The sequence below is a fragment of the Triticum urartu genome, chromosome 4A, assembly GCF_056163025.1.
Source record: "Triticum urartu cultivar PI428250 chromosome 4A, HENAU_Tu73, whole genome shotgun sequence".
In the NCBI taxonomy this organism is placed as follows: Eukaryota; Viridiplantae; Streptophyta; class Magnoliopsida; order Poales; family Poaceae; genus Triticum; species Triticum urartu.
Genome location: NC_141876.1, coordinates 61,712,833 through 61,729,818, shown reverse-complemented (window position 1 = coordinate 61,729,818; position 16,986 = coordinate 61,712,833). Strand labels below are relative to the sequence as shown.

At 47.5% G+C, this 16,986-nt stretch overlaps 1 pseudogene; it reads right to left on the bottom strand.

Moving 5' to 3' along the window:
- Positions 1 to 11,987: 11,987 nt before the first annotated feature.
- LOC147974772 (flotillin-like protein 2) lies at positions 11,988 to 15,931 on the bottom strand (annotated as a pseudogene).
- Between the last annotated feature and the right edge of the window lie 1,055 nt (positions 15,932 to 16,986).

The window sequence follows — 16,986 nt, the reverse complement described above, 5'->3', positions numbered from 1 at the left end:
TTTGAAGGTTTAGAGCTTGGCACATACAAATTTACTTGGAACGGCAGGTAGTTACCGTATATAGGTAGGTATGGTGGACTCATATGGAATAACTTTGGGGTTTATGGAGTTGGATGCACAAGCAGTATTCCTGCTTAGTACAGATGAAGGCTAGCAAAAGACTGGGTAGCGACCAGCAAGAGAGCGACAACAGTCATGAACATGCATTAGAATTAATTGACACCGAATGCAAGCATGAGTAGGATATAATCCACCATGAACATAAATATCGTGAAGGCTATGTTGATTTTGTTTCAACTACATGTGTGAACATGCACCAAGTCAAGTCACTTAAATCATTCAGAGGAGGATACCACCCTATCATACCGCATCATAACCATTTCAATAGCATGTTGGCACGCAAGGTAAACCATTATAAGCTCCTAGCTAATCAAGCATCGCACAAGAAACTATGATCTCTAGTTGTCATTGCAAACATGTTTATTCATAATAGGCTGAATCAGGAACGATGAACTAATCATATTTACAAAACAAGAGAGGTCGAGTTCATACCAGCTTTTCTCATCTCAGTCAGTTCATCATATATCGTCATAATTGCCTTTCACTTGCACGACCGAATGATGTGAATAATAATAATAGTGCACGTGCATTGGACTAAGCTGGAATCTGCAAGCATTCAATAAATAGGAGAAGACAAGGAAATATGGGCTTTTTTGTCAGATCAACAATAATGCATATAAGAGCCACTTCAACAATTTAATTATGGTCTTCTCCTATCGACCCCCAAAGAAAAGAAAAGAAATAAAACTATTTACACGGGAAAGCTCCCAACAAGCAAAAGAAGAACAGGAAATCTTTTTGGGTTTTCTTTTTAGTTACTACTACAAGCATGGAAATTAAACTGATTAAAAACTACAACTAATTTTTTTGGTTTTTCTTAAGGTTTATCAAACACACAAGAAGAAAGCATAAAAAGGAAAATAAACTACCATGGATGATACAATGAAAAAGTATGAGCACCGACATCTAGAAATGAGTGTGTGAACATGAATGTAATGTCGGTGAGAAATATGTACTCCCCCATGCTTAGGCTTTTGGCCTAAGTTGGTCTATGGCCACGGCTGGCCTGGCTGATATCCGTAGTAGAAGTTGGGGTCGTACTGAGATGCAGCGGTTATCGCCTCCTGAGCTGCAGCGTGGCGACGAGCGGCCTCCGCCCTCCTCTCGTACTCATCTGCCTCCTCTCTGGTAATAACATATTGTCGGTGTACTAGAGTAGGGGTACCCTAGTATCCCGAACTTGTGCACGGGCAGTCGCAGCATCCCGCGGCAAGGCTTGCCGGGTGACCGCCAAGGTCCTCCGTGGTTCCTTTGGAGCCATTCAAGAACAAAGTGTCCAAGCCAAGAAGACAAGACCCCGGCAAGAGGAGCTTGCCGGGAAGGCCACCCAAGGCATTGCGAGGAACTTGCCGCGGCGCACCACGCGCCCCGGCAAGGCCCGGTGAGCGGCAAGCTCCCGGGCACGACAAGACAACGACAATGGCAAGACGCTTGCCGCGGCAAGCCACCTCCCTGGGCCCGCGCTCCAGCACATCCATCAACGTGTCGCTCTGGGGCCCCTCCAGGCGTACGTGGCGGGAGGCTGTGCAGCCAGCGGCGTGCGGTGGCAAGCGGCGCTGACAAGATCGCCATCGTGGCGAACGGTGGCGTCCCTGGCGGTCCCTTTTCGCACTGTTTAGGCAACATAGACGGGCATTTAAGGCCCTTGTCCCCTGCCGTCAGGGTTAGGTATGATACACTGTAGCAGGTAGCTATGCCTACCATAGCACCTTTCCATTTTTGCCCTTTACCTCCGTTGCCACCTGTCGGTAACCCCTTGAGCATATAAAAGGAGGCCCGTGTGCAACGTAGAGGGGGGTTAGCGAGTTCGAACACTCACGCTCGGTCTTGTTAGCTGCGGGTGTGTACTGTAGCACTCCGCGCTCCCGAGCAAGAAATCAATACAAACCACAAAGCAGGAGTAGGGTTTTACGCATCCGTGCGGCCCGAACCTCGGTAAATCGCTCGCGTGCATCGCCTCGATCCGCTCTTTGCACGATCTCCGCCCCCGCCGAACCGAAAGGGACCCGGTCCGCCGGTCCCATAGGTGCCCGTGGATCAGTACCCCGGCATCTTTGTTAACATCGGTAAAATCAATACAAAGTCTCCATTTCCCGTTTGCCTTGCGCACGACTACAGGATTGGCCAACCACGTAGGATGGAGCACTCCTCTAACAAGGCCTGCTGCTTCCAATTTCTTGATCTCTTCTGCAATGAACTCTTGGCGCTCCACTGCCTGCTTCCTGACCTTCTGCTTGACGGGCCGCGCATGAGGACAAACGGCAAGGTGGTGCTCAATCACTTTCCTGGGAACACCGGGGATGTCAGACGGTTGCCACGCAAACACGTCGACATTCGCCCGCAGGAAAGCAATGAGCGCGCTTTCCTATTTAGGGTCGAGAGTGGCACTGATGGTGAAGGTACCACCAGTGCCGTCCTCCTTGGCGGACACCTTTTTCGTGTCTGGCGGAGCTGCCATCGTCTTCTTACACTTGCCGGTGGAGCTCGATGGTGCGTCCTCGACGGCAGCGCAGCACTCCGAAGAGGTGCGCTTGCCGGAGTGGGCATCAGAACTCTTGCCGGACTTGGTCTTCTTCCCCCCGGGAGCTTCAGCGGCAAGTGGCTCGCGCTCTGCTGCCGCTGCTGCTTCCCGGTAGATCTTGTCGGCACAGATAAGAGCATCTTTCTTGTCGCCAGGGACAGAGATGACGCTTATCGGGCCTGGCATCTTCAGCATGTTATATGCGTAGTGAGAGGCTGCCGTGAACTTGGCGAGTGCTGGACGGCCAAGTATCCCATTGTAAGGCAATGGAATATCGGCAACGTCAAATGTGACCCTCTCAGTCCTGAAGTTCAGCTCGTTGCCAAATGTTACTGGCAACGTGACCTTCCCCTTTGGCTTGCTCCTTCCCGGGTTGATTCCTTGGAATGTGCCGGTCTCTTCGAGCTCGCTGTCAGGGATCTGGAGTTTCTGGAGTACGGTGGAGGAGATCAGGTTCAAGCCGGCCCCGCCGTCAACTAACATCTTAGTGACCTTGAGGTTGCGGATAGTTGGTGAAACCAACATCGGCAAGCACCCGACCGCAGTTGTGTGATCAGGGTGGTCCTCAATGTCAAAGATGATAGGCGTGCTGGACCATTTCAGAAGTTTGCGCGATTCGACAGGTGGTTCCGCTGCATTGAATTCCCGCGCCCACTACTTGAGTTGGCGGTGTGAAGTGTGCAGAGAAGCACCGCCGTCAACGCACAAGACCTTTGTGGCTTTCTGAAACTCCTGCTCACTGGTCTCAACATCATCCATGTCTTCGTCGTCGTCGTCGTCTTCATCGTTGTCGCGGCCGCGGGGAGGTCTATCTCCTTGCCGCTGCTTGGCCTTGCTGCGGCGTCCTCCCCGGCCGGTGCGCTTCTTGCCGGATTCTCCAGCACCTCCTTGGGCCCTCTCCTTGTCTCGCCGCTCGTACTCAGCCTTTTGCTGCTAGACAAGCTGCTCGACCTTCTTGCAGCTCTGGAGGTCATGGCCCTTGGTGCGGTGAATCTTGCAGTATTGATTGTCAGAGCCGTCCTGCTTGTCGGCGACTGCCACAGCCTGGCAGCTGTTGCACGCGGCAACCTCCTTGCCGGAGCTACCAACTTTGGCCTTCTTGGCGCCACCTTCGTTACCGGACTGCTCAACGACTAGCACCTCTTTGCCTTTCTTCTTCCTGTTCCGCCGCCGGTTTTTCTTTGCCGGGGCAGCATCCTCACTGTCAGATCCTTCTGCTCCGGTCTTCTCTTCGGGGAGTTTCCTCCCTTCCTCAGCACGTGCACACTTGTCGGCCAGGGCATACAGCTCGCTGACGTCTCTGATCCTGCACATCGCCATCTCCTCCCGCATCCTACGGTTACGCACATTCTGATGGAACGCGCTGATGACCGCGGCGGGGTGGACGTCTGGGATGTTATACTGTACACGGCTCAACCTCTGAATGTACTTGCGCAGGGGCTCTCCTTCCTTCTGGGTGAGCAGATGAAGGTCACTCTCTTGGCCATGAGGTTTGTGGCCGCCTGTAAAGGCGCCGACAAACTGATGGCATAGATCAGCCCAGGAGGATATGGAGTTGTCCGGCAAGTGCATGAGCCAGGACCTGACGTTGGGCTTGAGCACCAGCGGGAAGTAGTTGGCAAGGATCTTGTCGTCCCGCCCCCCGGCAGCCTGCACCGCGATGGTGTAGATGCTGAGGAACTCCGACGGATGCGTCTTGCCGTCGTACTTCTCTGGTACATCTGGTTTGAAATTCTTCGTGCTGGGCCACTGGACTTGCCGCAGCTCACGAGTGAACGCAGGGCAACCTACCGCGTACGGCAAGTCGCCTGGTTCCCCTGGCGCATGCATGTCAACAGAGGGCCCAGCGCGCTGGTCTGATTGACGTCGCGCTTCCCTTCGGCGCTCGATGCGAGTACGAGCGTCTTCTTGTTGTCGTTCTTGAAGAACTTGGCACTGATCGCGACGAGCTCGCGGATCTGACGACGCGGTGGAGTCGCTGTCGAGGTGGATCCGGCGAGTCGGCGATCTCGGCCTTCGGGGCGGAGAGTGCACAGTAGTTGCACCCCCACCAGTCTTGTCATCTCCGGCTCGTGCCTGGCTGGCTTGCCGCGGCTGCGACGTGCTTGGTTGCCGTGGAGTGTCGCCGTTGGCGAAGCCGATGAGACTCTGGATGGTTGCCCTCCAATCGTCGATCTTGTCCGCCGTTGGAGGGTAGTCTAGGAGCAGCTGAGCTCGCGCCAAAGCTTCTGCTGCAGTGGCGGGCGGTGGTGGCGAACGGTGCGAGGAGCGGGATATGCTCGGACTTCTAACCACGTTAGAAGGAGCAATATCCTGTCCAGGCGACCGTGCCTCGCTCGTGCCAGCATGTTGGCGTGCATGGTGGTCCTGAGCGCTCCGAGATCCACCAGCCCGATCTTGGTCTAGCAAACGCATGGTACCGTGAGTACCATGACGCTGCCGGTCCTGCGCCTCCTGAGACAGGCGCGGTGCATGTACGGACGCCGAGGTCTTGGAGTGCGCCCGATCGTTGTGGGAGCCGGCTACGCCGCCGATGGGCAGCGCAGCCTCGCCCTTGGGCCTGGCAGCACCGTGGACTCCCTCGTCTACGCCCGTTCTTCCGCCGGCGCCCGCCCCATCAGCCGTTTGTCCCGGCGGTGGTGGGTAAGGCGCGGACGGAGCAGCCGCCTCCGAAACCTTCTTCTTCGGCGGCATGTTGATGAAGATGATGAAGATCTAGCTCGCGAGAACGCCGGATCTGGTTCACACAACTTCGACGCCCCCTACCTGGCGCGCCAAAGATGCCGGGGTCTTGTCTTCTTGGCTTGGACACTTTGTTCTTGAATGGCTCCAAAGGAACCACGGAGGACCTTGGCGGTCACCCGGCAAGCCTTGCTGCGGGATGCTGCGACTGCCCGTGCACAAGTTCGGGATACTAGGGTACCCCTACTCTAGTACACCGACACATATCTTCCTTTTGCTTGATAATCAAAGAAGGCAGGAGTAGGGAGAGTAATATGGACAGCACGGCGTCTGTCAAAGATTAAACGATACTGGTGAGGTGATTCATTCCTATCGACAAACTAGTGGTGAACCATAGCATTAAAGTCTAGGTAAGTAGGGGGTAACTCAATATCATCTTCACGTATGGCTACACCAAGAAAATTAGCTATGCGGGTTGCATAAATTTCACCAAAGAAATCTCCATTAAATCTATTAAGATGCAACCTACGTGCAACAATGGCTCCCAAATTATAAGATTTATTTCCTAACACAGCACTCCTAAGAATACTGAGATCGGGGACACACATGTGACATGCCTCATCTTTACCATTAATGCATCTACCTATGAAGAGAGAAAAATAATGTATAGCAGGAAAGTGAATGCTTCCTATGGTAGCTTGCGTTATATTTCTAGATTCTCCCACAGTTATACTAGCAAGAAAATCTCTAAATTCATATTTGCGAGGATCCCTGATACTACCCCATTGTGGAAGTTTGCAAGCAGTGGTGAAATCCTCTAAGTCCATAGTGTAAGAATTTTCATAAAGATCAAACAGGTCAATTGGAGAATTACGTGAAGATGATCAAACCTCCTCACAAAGGAACTAGTGAGATAGTGATACTGCCTGCACTTCTCTTCCTTGAAGCTCACAAGATCAGCGTTACGCAAATATGCATCAAATTCTTCTTTAATTTCCGCTCGATCCATAAAATTTTCCGAAGGCCATTCACAAGGATGCACTGGAGCGTCTCTTGGTGGCTCTTCATCAGCATCACGCATTGGAAGCCTGGGTCCTTGCTTCCTTGAAGAACCACCTTGGAACATTTTCCTAAGCATATTTCCTCCTCTGAAAAATTTCTGAAATTTTTAGTAACTTCAAAATAAAAGTAAACCAAACTCAATAATATTGATAGCAACTACTTCTACAAGTGCCTAGAGCCTATATCATGCATCAAAACTACTTTTGACTATATAAATTTGAGATGCAAGCTCAAGAACATGGTCACCTAAGCAGCAAAAATTTGCAATGAATAAAGCACTAGAACAAAAACTAATTGGACCAATGGAGGAGTCACATACCAAGGAACAATCTCTCCAAGCAGTTTTGTGAGAGGTGCTTTGAGCAAGGAGATCGAAAATGGCAGCAAAATGAGCTTGGACTCGGGTAAGAACTGGATATTCGTGTTTGGGGGAGGAAGAAGGAGTGTGTGGGTGAAAGGATAAGTGGAGGAGGGCCATCGTGGGCCCACGAGGCAGGGGGGCGTGCCCAGGGGGTAGGGCGCGCCCTCCACCCTCGTGGCCAGGTGGATGACCCCCCTGCTGTGTTCTTAGTGCCAAATATTCCCAAATATTCTAGAAAAAATCATATTTAAATTTCAGGGCATTTGGAGAACTTTTATTTTCGGGGTATTTTTATATTGCACGGATAATCAGATAATAGACGGGGAAATATTATTTTTATTTTATTTAATATAAATAACAGAAAGTAAAAGTGGGGTACAGAAGGTTGTGCCTTCTAGTTTCATCCATCTCATGATCATCAAAAGGAATCCACTAACAAGGTTGATCAAGTCTTGTTAACGAACTCATTCTGAATAACATGGAACCAGAGAAATTTCGAATAACACTATGTTACCTCAACGGGGATATGCACATACCCAATAATAAGAATATCATATTTCTTCTTGACAGTAGGAAGAGGAGATTCAAAACCTCCAAATATAATCAATGGAATTTTTCCAATAGAGTTGATACTATGAACTTGAGGTTGTTTCCTCGGAAAGTGTACCGTATGCTCATTACCATTAACATGAAAAGTGATGTTGCCTTTAGTGCAATCAATAACAGCCCCTGCAGTGTTCAAAAAGGGTCTTCCAAGAATAATAGACATACTATCGTCCTCGGGGATATCAAGAATAACAAAGTCCGTTAAAATAGTAACGTTTGCAACTACAACAGGCACATCCTCACAAATACCGACAGGTATAGTAGTTGATTTATCAGCCATTTGCAAAGATATTTCAGTAGTGTCAACTTATTCAAATCAAGTCTACGATATAAAGACAGAGGCATAACACCAGCTCCAAGATCACATAAAGCAGTTTTAATATAGTTTCTTTTAATGGAGCATGGTATAGTAGGTACTCCTGGATCTCCTAGTTTCTTAGGTATTCCACCTTTAAAAGTATAATTAGCAAGCATGGTGGAAATTTCAGCTTCCGGTATCTTTCTTTTATTTGTAATAATATCTTTCATGTACTTAGCATAAGGATTGGTTTTGAGCATATCAGTTAATCGCATACACAAAAAGATAGGTCTAATCATTTTAGCAAAGCGCTCAAAATCCTCATCATCCTTTTTCTTGGATGGTTTGGGAGGAAAAGGCATGGGTTTCTGAACCCATGGTTCTCTTTCTTTACCATTTTTCCTAGCAAAAAAGTCTTTCTTATCATAATGTTGATTCTTTGATTGTGGGTTATCAAGATCAACAACAGGTTCAATTTCCATATCATTATCATTACTAGGTTGAGCATCATCATGAATATTATCACTAGTTTCAAGTTCATTACCAGATTGTGTTTCAGCATCAGAGATAGAGATATCATTTGGATTCTCAGGTGTTTCAGTAATAGGTTCACTAGAAGCATGCAAAGTCCTATCATTTTTGTTTTTTCTTCTTTTTAGAAGAACTAGGTGCATCTATATTATTTCTCTGAGAATCTTGCTCAATTCTCTTAGGATGGCCTTCAGGATACAAAGGTTCCTGGGTCATTCTACCACCTCTAGTCATAACTCTAACAACATTATCATTATTCTTTCTATTCAATTCATTGAGCAAATCATTTTGAGCTTTAAGTACTTGTTCTACTTGAGTGGTAACCATAGAAGCATGTTTAATTACTAACAAGTTTAAGTTCACCTTTGACATTAGCCATATAATCACCCAAGTGTTAAAGCATATTTGAATTGTATTTCAATTGTCTACCAAAATAAGCATTAAAATCTTCTTGCTTAGCCATAAATTTATCAAACTCATCTAAGCATGGGCTAGCAAACTTAGTACATGGGATTTCAGCTTTATCATATCTATAGAGAGTTTTTACCTTTACTACCTGTGTCGGGTTATCAAGACCATGAGTTTCTTCAATAAGTAATGGATTAAGATCATATGTTTCTTCAACAGGCGGTAAATTAAGACCATGTATTTCTTCAATAGGAGGTAAATTCTTAACATCTTCAGCTTTAATACCTTTTTCTTTCATAGATTTCTTTGCCTCCTGCATATCATCAGGACTGAGAAATAGAATACCCCTCTTCTTCGGAGTTGGTTTAGGAATAGGCTCAGGAACTGGCTCAGGAGGTGTCCAATTATTTTCATTTGTCAGCATATTATTCAATAGAATTTCAGCTTCATCCAACGTTCTTTCCCTGAAAACAGAACCAGCACAACTATCCAGGTAATCTCTAGAAGCATCGGTTAGTCCATTATAAAAGAAATCAAGTATTTCATTTTTCTTAAGAGGATAATCAGGCAAAGCATTAAGTAATTGGAGAAGCCTCCCCCAAGCTTGTGGGAGACTCTCTTCTTCAATTTGCACAAAATTATATATATATATATCCCTTAAAGCAGCTTGTTTCTTATGAGCAGGGAAATATTTAGCAGAGAAGTAATAAATCATATCCTGGGGACTACGCACACAACCAGGATCAAGAGAGTTAAACCATATCTTAGCATCACCCTTTAATGAGAACGGAAATATTTTAAGGATATAAAAGTAACGAGTTCTCTCATCATTTGTGAATAGGGTGGCTATATCATTTAATTTAGTAAGATGTGCCACAACAGTTTCAGATTCATAGCCATGAAAAGGATCAGATTCAACCAAAGTAATTATATCAGGATCAACAGAGAATTCATAATCCTTATCAGTAACACAGATAGGTGAAGTAGCAAAAACAGGGTCAGGTTTCATTGTAGCATTTAGATATTGCTTATTCCATTTAGCTAATAACCTTTTGAGTTCATATCTATCTTTGCAAGCTAAAATAGCTAAAGAAGCTTCTTGATCAAAAACATAACCCTCAGGAATAACAAGTGATTCTTCATCATCACTTTTTATCAGTATTACCAAATTCAATATTTTCATTTTCTCTAGCCCTAGCAAGTTGTTCATCAAGAAATTCACCAAGTGGCACAATAGTATCAAGCATAGAAGTAGTTTCATCATAAGTATCATGTATAGCAGAAGTGGCATCATCAATAACATGTGACATATCAGAACGAATAGCAGAAGCATGTTTAGGTGTCGCAAGCTTACTCAAAATAGAAGGTGAATCAAGTGCAGAGCTAGATGGCAGTTCCTTAACCCCCCCCCCCCCTCGTAGTTGAGGGATAAATCTTGGTTTTTGGATCTCTCAAGTTCTTCATAATGATAAGCAGATATAAATCCCAAGTGACTCAAAGAATAGAGCTATGCTCCCCGGCAACGGCGCCAGAAAATAGTCTTGATAACCCACAAGTATAGGGGATCGACACAAGGGGAGCCAAAGAATATTCTCAAGTATTAGTAGCTGAGTTGTCAATTCAACCACACCTGGAAACTTAATATCTGCAACAAAGTATTTAGTAGCAAAGTAATATGATAGTAGTGGTAACGGTAGCAAAAGGTAATGATAGCAAAAGTAATGTTTTTGGTATTTTTGTAGTGATTATAGCAATAGCAACGGAAAAGTAAATAAGCGAAGAACAATATATAGAAAGCTCGTAGGCAATGGATCGATGATAGAGAATTATGCCGGATGCAGTTCATCATGTAACAGTCATAACCTAGGGTGACACAGAACTAGCTCCAATTCATCAATGTAATGTAGGCATGTATTCCGAATATAGTCATACGTGCGTATGGAAAGAACTTGCATGACATCTTTTGTCCTACCCTCCCGTGGCAGCGGGGTCCTAATGGAAACTAAGGGATATTAAGGCCTCCTTTTAATAGAGTACCGGAATAAAGCATTAGCACATAGTGAATACATGCACTCAAACTATGGTCATCACCGGGAAGTATCCCAATTATTGTCACTTCAGGGTTAACGGATCATAACACATAATAGGTGACTATAGGCTTGCAAGATAGGATCAAGAACTCTCATATATTGATGAAAACATAATAGGATCAGATCTGAAATCATGGCACTCGGGCCCTAGTGACAAGCATTAAGCATAGCAAAGTCATAGCAACATCAATCTCAGAACATAGTGGATACTAGGGATCAAACCCTAACAAAACTAACTCGATTACATGATAAATCTCATCCAACACATCACCGTCCAGCAAGCCTACGATGGAATTACTCACGCACGGCGGTGAGCATCATGAAAATGGTGATGGAGGATGGTTGATGATGATGATGGCAATGGATTCCCCTCTCCGGAGCCCCGAACGGACTCCAGATCAGCCCTCCCGAGAGGTTTTAGGGCTTGGCGGCGGCTCCGTATCGTAAAACGCGATGAATCCTTCTCTCTAATTTTTTTCTCTCCAAAACCAAATATATAGAGTTGGAGTTGAGGTCGGAGGAGCTCCAGGGGGCCCACGAGGTAGGGGGCGCGCCCCCCACCCTCGTGGACAGGTGGTGGGCCCCCTAGCCTTCATCTTTTGCAAGGATTTTTTATTATTTCTGAAAAGTTGCTCCGTGAAGTTTCAAGTCATTCCGAGAACGTTTGTTTCTGCACATAAATAACACCATAGCAATTCTGCTGAAAACAGCGTCAGTCCGGTTTAGTTCCATTCAAATCATGCAAGTTAGAGTCCAAAACAAGAGCAAAAGTGTTTGGAAAAGTAGATATGACGGAGACGTATCATTCCCCTCTCTCTCTAGATCCATAGACTTCACCGGTGTCGCTCACTCTCCTCTCTCCGCCCTCGCCCCCACAACCAACAGAATCGGCGACCTCATCTCCCACCCCTCCACCCTTTCATCCCTCCCCTCTTCTCACCAAAATTGGTGAAGGAGGGATCGAGAGACCAGACAGTTGCCTGATCCGCCCACAAATCGGCGAACAACATCACGCCAAGGTCACCAACGCCGTCATGAAATGACAGGCTTCTTCCACCTCGACAGACTTGCTCGCGCACCAAGATATGAGAGGGGGCCTTGTACTTCTCCCTCGGTCATCAACCCTTTGGCCAAATCATGAATCAACCTTCCTCTACTCTGACCCATGCCATGGACCGAGCTCACTTCCCTCCTCAAGGTCATCTCTTCACCCCTTTCCTCGTGTGGCATGTTGAAACGCTAACCCTCACCTTATCTCCCTCACTTTCCTTCCATATCGAGACATGCATGTGTTTCTGCTCGACCGCTTCACCTCACCGCCGCCTTCATCTCCTTACACAATGTCGTATCCGCTGCCTTCTGCCAGCTATAGAAGAGCGTGTTCGATTCTTGAACCTACAAAATATAAAATGCTAAGGTCAATAAGTATGAATTTCTCTTGTCCCTAGTACTATATTTTTATACATGCTTATTGCATAACCAACCTGTGTGTCGTAGTGTATTGTGGACTTGCTGAGCTGCTCGACCTTGAGCTTGTCAGTTTGGCAGAGCACGTTCTTCATCTTAGCCTCCATCTGTTGCTCGGCATCGCAGATGCCGACTTCCTTGGCGGCCTCAACCTCGGCGACCTTGGCCAGCCAGTCCCAGCCTTCCACTGCTTGGCGAGGTCGGTCATTGAGGCGGCATTGTCGGCCTTCCTAGTGTTCTCAAACACCCACACCTCCGCCTTGACCTTGTCCTTCTCCTTGAGTGACTCGCCCTGCTGCCGCATAGAGAGCACCTTGTTCTCGGCGTCCACCTTGGCGGCTTTCTGGCACGTGAGGCCATCCCGCTCCACAAACATCCACCTTGGCCCTACTCGCTGCCTCCTGTTGTGTCTTCTTGCCGAGGTAGGAGAAGTACTCATGCCTCGGCACGTCCACCAGCTGCTTCACGGTGGCATTGTAGATGAAGAGGCGGAATTGGTCCAGCTCCTTATGCACGCTGCTGAACACCTCTTGCTTGAACTTTTTGGTGCAGGTGAAGATCTCGTCCATGGTCAGCTGCACCACCAGCATCCGGGTCTCACCCTCGATCAGCCCTTTAGCCCTTCACCATGTCGTGCCCGTGGCTCCTACTGTATGAGTGCAACAGTGCGATCAAGTTCACGTGGAGTAGGAGCTTCGCTTCGATGGTGGGCAGGGCTGGACGTACCGCTCGTGGCTCAATCGGTGTTTGACACGCTCGGTCCTGGCTTGTTAGAGAAAATGGACGATCTGGTTTCGCTGCCATGGCAGCGACCGTTTTAGCACATCACACATGTAGGCCATCAACTGGGGAAAAGGTCGATTGGGTGTGAACTCCGGATCGTGCGAGAATCGCTCAGCCGTGATTTCCACGTGAGATTTAATAGCCTCCGCCTATAATCACGCACCATGATCCTATGATGTCGTTTTCTTTGTTGAAGCATATGTTCAGGTCCACTTGCCGCCACGTGATTCTCTCTCTCCCATTGCTCTCTCCGTAACAACCTTTCCTTATCGTCTGTGTCTTTATCGCGAGTAAAGGATTAGCAAGATCAGCTCAGGAGTTAGTTGGGTTACTGGCCGCACCTGCCTCTATATATCTTGTATAAATGTATACCTCTATAACTGAATATGACTGCTTTTAGTCGTGTTGGTGTGTTCACTTTGTGCACTTCTATTCAGTCGAACAGGAAATAGGAAGTACATGAGAAACATGGCCTGATCCGAAAATCATGGCACCATTTGAAAACAAACTGAACGTCATGGTTTTTCATGGTTAATCCGCTAGCAAGGCCCGAACACAAAAAAAATGGGCTCATGAAAAAAACTGCTACGGAAGGTTCATGGCTAACAGCCGCACACTTGCCGCGGCACATCACCGACCTCATCGCTGGCGCTCCCGCATGTCCACCACCTCGCCATAGCACCCGCACACGAAGCCCACCTTGCCGCTGCCCCATCACGTTGATGCCGGTGGTGGTTGGCCGGTCCAAATGGTGGCTCGATGAGGGACCAAACCAACCCGGACCGTGTCGCCTTGGTAGCATCATCAAGTTTCAGGGTGGTCACCCGGGGACCGATGGTGAAGACGGCGGACAGGACGAAGGGGTGCTTCTTGGAGCTCTACCAATACCCACGCCTTCTTCACCAGCGTTAAGTCCTCGATGCCCCAGCCGGTGATGGCCAGGTACTGCAACACGTACGCAGCGATGAAGCTCGCCGTTGACTATTTTGCCCACTGTACCGTTAGGTTTTCTTTCCTTCTTACTACATAGGACATAGGAGTGTTGACCGATCAAAGAAAATAAATAGAACCTGTTGGTACATATAGCAAAAATGCCTGTGCGATGCAACGGACCTATCAAACTTGTTTTACGTGATATCAGTTTATGTAATCAATTAATTACGTGATCTCTGTTGTATGTTCTTTCTCTATTCCAAAATTCCACTCACGCGAGTAAGAAGTATTTCACTGTCTTATGCAAGTAGTTCAGTGCATACATATGCTACTCGTTCGTAATTGCAACCTGAACAAAGTAAAAAAATCGGTTCGGTGCATGGATGGATTGATGGGAACACACTGTCTAATGAAAAGGATAAGAATCACATTGGCATGCATAGGTGATTTGAAATTTTAAGAATATAGCATCTACATCTGCGCATCATGAGGAACAATTCCAGAGAAAAAAATTGATCCAGTCAAGTGTATCTTTGGATATTTCATTATCCACTTAGACCATATTAGTATTACTTCCCACGTGGTGCACATCATCCTGATGCATGGGCGTGCCTCGACCCTTACATTGCAAATGTTATTATTGTAGGAAGAGCACACATTCATAAGCTAATGGTTTCACAATGTGTTCTTGCTGATAGTAATTGAACCAAATGAAATGATGGACAAGCAGATTGATTAAGGAGCTCTAGGTAATACTTCATGCCATAAGCATTGGCTCAAAAAGTTAATTTGTAAGTAACAAAAAAGGCCTAGAAGAATAGTTCTACCTAAATAAAGTTTACTGTTGTACATGAGCAGATCCACACGAAGCAGAGGGGAGGTGGAGCAGGCCTGTAACCAGGGGAAGGAGAAGAGTGGGAGAAGATTTACACCGCCGTCTCCACTGGATATGGTGTCTCCGCCGCATCTGTGGAGGCTCCGCGGCTCCGCCTCGGATGGTGCTCGTGGCTATGATGAAGAGGAGGGGCGACGCATGGGCGAAGAGGCAGGCGGTGCTCATGGCCAAAAAAGTGGGTTGTTCGAGCTGCGGGAGGGAGGAGGGGGTCGCCGGGAGGAGGCGAGATCGGTGGGCGGCGGCGGCGGCGTCCAGGTAGGGAAGTCGAGGTAGGGCGCTGTGTTTTTTAGGGGAGTTGCTTGTGAAAATAACGTGCGACGCCGACGTAGCGAGCGGATCCCTAAAAAAGATGTAGTGAGCGGATTCCCTTAAGGTAGGAATGGATATGATTGATGACGTTGATAAATAGTGGTGAATGTTGGCCTAATTTACTATCATCATGCATGGAAACGAATCATCAAGAAAAAGAATACTTCCTATTACTACGCTCATAGGAAGCTTTCTAATCTCTGCTACCAAACAGTTTCTGCCCAAACAAGGAAGGAAAGTTATGGACGTGATTCGGAAGGAAACAAACGTTATGAAGATTAATTAATTTAGATTTGATCTTTAGAGATTGATTGTGATTGATTATTTTACATAAAAAACATTACTGAATAATTTGCGTCAGTATGGAAAGTTCTGGTCCGTTCAATTTTTTTCGTTGTGTGAGAGGGTGACGCGAAAATAAACCGATGAAGTGGGGGGAGGGGACGAAAAAATCTATGAAAAAAAACCAGCGAAGGTGGGAGGAGGTACCAAAAAAACATGGTAGGTGGGACGAAAATAAACCCGAAACAGAGACTACCAACTGACACATTAGGAGTAGAGATTGTACCGTAGTTCCGGGTTTATAGGATCAGGACCATGTCTAGCCTGCATGCCCAAGTGTAGGACGTGTGGTTCCTTCTCCTCACCCTTCTATATATTCTTGTAATATGTACAACAGTTATCAATCAAGGAAATCACTTTCCAACTTGGTATCAGATATCAGGACACCCATGGGCGAGCCCACCTCCTCCTCCATGTCCTCCGCTGCTCTGGGCTCCGGCATGTCGCCGGCCTCCCTCTCCTCCACGGCGGCAGGCGCCAACTCCGGCTTGTCCTCCTCTGCGGCCACCTCGCCACCGTTCATCTTCGGGACCACTCCCTCTACCCTCCATGGTACCTCCCCTTCCTCCGGATCTCACTTCGCCCCCCTCTTCACCTCCACCCCCTCGGCGTCGGCGCCGCCGGCCCCTCTCCACCCCATCTATCGAGATCATATCACCAATCACATAAAGTTTCTCCTCAATCTGGTTGACCACAACTACCACAAGTGGAAATCCTTCTTCCTCATGGTTTTGATCCATTACGGTGTTCTGTTTCTCATCCAGAATCCCCTTCCCCCCAATGCTGATCCCTCCCACATTGAGCTCGATGCCCACGTCGCTCTCTGGATCTATGCCACCCTCTCGGATACCATGGTCGATCACGTGGTCGGCGCCACCACCACCTTCGCTCTCTGGAAGAAGATCAAAGATTTCTTCCTTGCCAATTACACTGTCTGGTTTATGATCCTCAACTGGCAGTATTGTAAACTAAAACAGGGGATCTCTCTGTGTCTGAATATGCCCGCCGCATGAAACTCCTCACCGACGGCCTCGCTAGTACGTCTCCATCGTATCTACTTTTCCAAACACTTTTTCCCTTGTTTTGGACTCTAACTTGCATGATTTGAATGAAACTAACCTGGACTGACGTTGTTTTTAGCAGAATTGCCATGGTGTTATTTTTGTGCAGAAATAAAATTTCTCGGAATGACCTGAAAATCAACGAAGAATTATTTTGGAATATATAAAAAATACTGGAAGGAAGATCCACGTCAGGGGGGCCTCCACCTGTCCACGAGGGTGGGGGCGCACCGTACCCCCCTGGGCGCACCCCCCCTGCCTCGTGGGCCCCCTGACGCTCCACCGACCTCAACCTTGACTCCATATATTCACTTTCAGGGAGAGAAAAAACAGGGAGGACGATTCATCACGTTTTACGATACGGAGCCGCCGCCAAGCCCTAAACTCTCTCGGGAGGGCTGATTTGGAGTCCGTTCGGGGCTCCGGAGAGGGGAATCCGTCGCCATTGTCATCATCAACCATCCTCCATCACCAATTTCATGATGCTTACCGCCGTCCGTGAGTAATTCCAACGTAG